At 32.9% G+C, this 5753-nt stretch overlaps 1 long non-coding RNA gene across 1 annotated transcript in view; it reads right to left on the bottom strand.

Moving 5' to 3' along the window:
- The window catches only part of LOC106870799 (uncharacterized), a 387764-nt gene that overhangs the window by 106512 nt on the left and 275499 nt on the right, over positions 1-5753 (bottom strand). The window lies entirely within an intron of this gene.

The raw sequence follows: 5753 nt of genomic DNA, 5'->3' as shown, positions 1-5753 counted from the left end.
TATATATATATATATATATGTCAGACGGGACATTGATGAATGCTATGAAGCAGGAAAATATACTAGCCCCTATATATATTTAATACTCAATGTTTCATATATTCAACAATACATTCAATACTTCATTTCATTTTACTATTTATATTATATATTCCATATTCTATATCCCACATTAATTTTATAAGAATATAAATAAAGCATAAAAAAACAGACAGATTTGGGACTCTTTTAGATAATATATATATATACATACATATGCAGACATGTCCATATATACATTCTTTTCTACTTATGTTAACAACTGATTTGAACTCGTCATCATAACAATGATATGTAACAATAATTCATTCACAATACAAACAGAGATACCATACTTTCATCTTGAAACAACGAGGGACCTTCTACCTAAGCAGTGGGGGCCCGCTCCAACAACGTAGAATTCACGCTCGTTTCCAATTTTGAAGCCGACTGCTGGAGAAAACTCTAACCGTTCATTTCTTGATGTATCGGCTCACTTTTAAATGTTTTATATAATTACGTTTAAGAATTAACGAATAAAAAAAAAATGCCAAATGATGTAGGTTTGGTTATGTTGGTCTAATCGAAAACGGTTTTTAGAAGACCTCAAGTTCATTAGTGTGAGAGTAATTATTGCTTTATAGTCATCAAAAATGGGGATCTGTTCAGGTTGATTCACAGATGTTTAAATTAATTTTTTTAGCTAAACTGTTTGAAACTTCGTATACTGGTGGAATGTCTCACACGACAACTTTAACACGAAATAACTTTTAAAATACCAAATTTTGTCAAAAATGTTCCAAGTAAACCGTGTTCTGTGTGAGACATTCCACCAGTAACCGAAGTTTCATAATGTTTAGTTTAAACAAATTAATTAAAAAATCTGTGAACGAAACTGTAGAGATCCAAAAATGGTCTCGAGAAGTATTTAGTACGCATCTGGTGTCATCGTTTCATTATTGCTGATCATGATCAGCATATAAGCATTAGCAAGTACTTTTTCCTCCTTGAGAACAACATTTTGAGGCTACCAATGCATTATTCTAATTGCTGTTAAAAATGGACTGACGATTTTCAGCAGAGTAATATACAGACAAATTAATGACATAAAAAGGAGTAGCTAATTACCGGAGAATAATATTTATACCACTGTGTAACACGATCTCTGTCCTTAGGTAGAAACTGCTATTTCCTATTTGCTTGCCCCTAGAAAGTAGGAAAAGTGACTAATATTTCCCTCAAACTTAGCTTTTGTTACACTTATTCAAACCCCAAAGAATCCCTCTCAGGGCATGGATATGATGTTCGCCTACTACTTCTTCTCATGATCAGACATGCACATATTGTCAACCACTAAGGGACATGCTCAAGTGTTTATGGTCAAGCAACTGACAAGCAAATTTGTGGTATTGAGCAGAATATTTGTTACAACGATATTTCTGCTTCAGCAACTCAGCACTGAATTTGTCTAAAGTCTAATGGAAATTGGGGGGTCAGTTTCAAAACATTTATATCCAAATCATAAAGGCAAAGTTTAAAGGGAATATATATATATATATATATATATATATATATTTACGCACAGTGTAATTATATAGAGAACGTAAAAGGTTCATGGTTAAAAATTTGTAAGATTGCCTCAAAGGAATCCAAGTGGCAGGGTTCTTACAAGACTCTAACAAATGTATATTTAATACAATAGAGTCCTCATTCCTCGGTGACAGTTTTAGAGAATGCACGCAAGACCTCAGAAAACTATGATCTGCACTTGAATTTCATATACATGGAAATTACAAAGGACTACGATTTCATTGAGAAACTTTTCTGCTTTTGAAAACTGAATAAAAGTTTGAAGGAAAGTGAAGTACATCTGTTTGAAGCAAAACAATATGTATTTTCCATTGTTAGTTGAATGTCTTGAAACAGTTAAGAAAATGAAAAATACTGTTGAAGCAACTTCGTTATCTGTTCCAACACCTGGTTTACATTTCAATACGTTAATTGTGTAATGGAAAAAAAGTTTTTGCTGAAATTGTGGCATCTCTTTCAAGTAAAACAATATCGATTTTTAAATTCTCAGCTGAATGCCTTGAAGCAAGAAACCAAAAAACCCGCTTGGCAGCGGTTTAGTTATTGGTTCCAACATCTAGTTCTCTACTTACTTTTGAAACAGACGCCTCTATATCATCAATAGGTTCTGCTTCTACCAAAAATGAATAGCAATTCACATACACATTGAATAATACTGAAAGAAAATAAGCAAGTTGTAAAGTCGGAAGTGCTTGCAGTAGTCAAATATGTTAATATATTGTGTTTTAGCATAAACATCTGCTACTACAAATACTAAACTGTGTGGTAGAGGCTTTCAGACCTCTCGTATGAAATACACTATCGCTACGAAAGAGAGATGTGTATATACATATATCTTAAATAGAATTCTAGTAATGCTAATTATACTGAATTGATATCAAATGATAGATATAAGGAAGAAAATTCATAATGACTTAGGTCAGCAGTTTTACATAGAAAACTGCTTATATGGAAGGCCTATTTGTAATAACCTAATTTGAAAACACATTGCAGATAAAATAAGATTGTATGGAACTTCCCTTTATCAAAATTGCAGCGATTTCAGTTGATATCGTTACACTAAAACCAATGATTAAAATAGGTGACCCTTGTATACTGACAACATGTGGTACCTTTCTGCATTTACCTTCAGAAAATCAACAATTTTAGGTTTTATTCAGTGTTTCTCTTCATTATTAGATTTCTTCAGTACTCCAACCTTTGTAAATATTTATCGCGGTACTCAATTTGAAACAGAAATTTTGGAATTCTGTTGATAGAATATCCTTAAATCTATATAGAATCCTTACTATCACTCAACAAACACACAAAGAATGAACATTTCAATTGAATAATATGGAAAACTATTCCTTTACATTTAAAACAAACAAGAAAGTATAATAATATAACAGTGGGATGAAGACCTCCAACGTGATTTAAAGAGCGTTACATCATTACTTTGTAGGAGGTCTAGGAGACTTTAACATGCAACCATCACTTAGCGTATTGTTAGAAGCTACACGTTGTTCAACGCTGGAAAGGCAAATTGATTTTTCACTGAATCCATCGACATTAACAACACTATTTCTTGATTAAGTTTATTGCTAGAAAATTAGCATACATAAAAACACATAATCGAATCTCAAGAAAATGTTTCTCAAGAAAATGATTGAAGTAACCTGTTCCCACTACATCTTAATTCAAAAATGTTTCTCAAGAAAATGATTGAAGTAACCTGTTCCCACTACATCTTAATTCAATGTTCAACCGGTAGGCTTGATAATCTCATTAAGCTATTTATTTCTAACTCCTGAGTTCGGGACACAAGATAAATCTGATGGAAACTGATACACTTTGTTCATGCTGTCTTTCCTTTTGGGCAAATGCATTTACGTTATCATCCTTGCTCTATGATACAAATGCATATCAAAACAATGATGATAACTTAATTTTCCAAACAGTAAATAATGAGGACACTTCAAATCCTCGTTCTAAATTATGTAAAACAATTTAAACATTCTAAAAAGTACAAGAAAAATACACGCCTATTTTGTCATATCTCAATGTTATGCAAATAATACTTCTTGTTACATTTTGTGGGGGTTAATAATAAGGTTTAAGTTTTATTTACGAATTATGACTTTTTGACATTACAAATATTTTTCATCTGTCGAACAGGGAATATAGTATCAAATATTTAATATAACTATTTTATGTTGCTACGTACTAACGTTGCAATAACTTGAAATCACACGAAGTTTTGCATGAGCTTCATGGACGTGTGCACTAAACTGAAGAGAATAATATAGTGGGAACGAATTTACTTCGGTCGATAGAGATTCAGTTGTTCGATTACCTGTCCTTGAATTAACGCGAGAATAGTTGAGTATAATAGACACATGTACTTTTAACGCGCAGTTCACACAGAATCAGTGCCATACAATGTATGACAAGGCTCTATCTTTTAATTTACTCGTAGAGTCCAGCTGATGAGCTTCTATACAATCACAAAATATGGCTTGATATGAGGCTATAGAAAATATTCGCCCAAGATACCACGCATTGGGATCGAACTTAGAAACATATACTTCAAAACGAATTTTGTAACCATTTGGCCAGGCTGTGCCTGCTCCATTTATTATAAAACTTTGTTAAAATTTACGTTGGCTGCAATTTCTGGAATGGGAAAAAAACATTTGAGTATGGGATACTTGAAATAACGAATCACAACATTTTAGATCAAAACAGTAATTTAATAGAATATTCCCTGCTTCCATTCAGCTCTTTTCACTTTCGAGAAATCCTGACAATGCCGTTGGCGGTTTATCATATTGATTGTGAACCTGCCTCTCCAGGCTGGTCAATTGTAAGTTGAACGGAGAACACAAAGAACTGGGACAGATGCCGTTCATTTCTGTAATTGCCCTGGATGGAAATGTATTGGCTGTGAGTGGATGGAAGACAGTCATCGCAGCATTTGAATTCGCATAACCCAAACGAATACTGCAATAGCATTTTATTCAACGCTGTTAACTTGCTGTCTTATGTAAAGTTACACGGAATTTGTAAAAATGAAAGATTCATTACTTTTCTTATCACATGTGCACCGTTGCACATATTATTCATACCTGGTACTCAAAGGTTGCCTGACTCGTGTTCTATGTAGATAGTCGACCTGCTCAAAATCAATTGCAGTGCCCTCAATTTATATTATCCTCATAAGCAGGACATTTTAAATATTTTAGTCTGGAAATTCACGGTTGGAGGCATTTCATTATAAGTTTGTATAATCAGGTCTAACCTGGAACTATTAAACATTAAAGAAAACAATTGTTTCGAGCTGACAACTCCATGGTCTATCAAACATGCGAAATAACAGCCAAATATTTCTTCAGACATATCTATTGTCATAAAAGAAAGCAAGGACACGTCTGATTATAATACGAAGCACACTGTACTTAGAAATAAAAAGACATTTTGGTTAAAGTAGAACGTCTGATTGTAGGTCTGTCGAGCCAGAACTCAGTCGTGGTTGTTAAGCATTAACAGCAAACATCATTGCATATTACCAATGAAGGAACCTCTATATGGTGAATTGAAATGCTAGAAATATCAGTCAAATTTCTTCAAATCAAGCGCCATGAAAAGGACACATTTAGTAATGTTTTCCTGTTACAGTATACATTGAAGAAAAATAAACAAAACCCTGGAACCTCGCATCTGGAAGGATTTCCTCATAGGTCTACTCAATGAAGGCCAGCTTTCGGCTAAACAACAACAACAATACTCACGGCTGCAGTACCACTTAATCTATCCTTATAAATTTGGAACTCATTTCTGATTTTTTTTGTATATATATACATATATCCATGGCATGTCTATATGCATATTATATCCCTACATATTTTTATTTTTCGATTTTATATACTTTTCTTTGCACGAACTATTTTCTGTTTCAATAATTTTTAGCTGTTTTAAAATTTTCTGTTTATGCTTTATGTAGTTACTGCATGTTTCTATAATTTTATATAGTCTCATATATTCACTCTCACTTGCTCTCTTTCTACATTTTATGCACACACAAAATACAAAAATACGCGTGCGTGTTTGCCCGGTTTCTCTCTCTCTCTCTCTCTCTTTATATATATATATATATATATATATAT

The sequence above is a fragment of the Octopus bimaculoides genome, chromosome 6 (genome assembly GCF_001194135.2).
Source record: "Octopus bimaculoides isolate UCB-OBI-ISO-001 chromosome 6, ASM119413v2, whole genome shotgun sequence".
Taxonomy (NCBI): Eukaryota; Metazoa; Mollusca; class Cephalopoda; order Octopoda; family Octopodidae; genus Octopus; species Octopus bimaculoides.
Note: the sequence above shows the minus strand (reverse complement) of the source record. Positions and strands in the feature narration are given on the sequence as shown.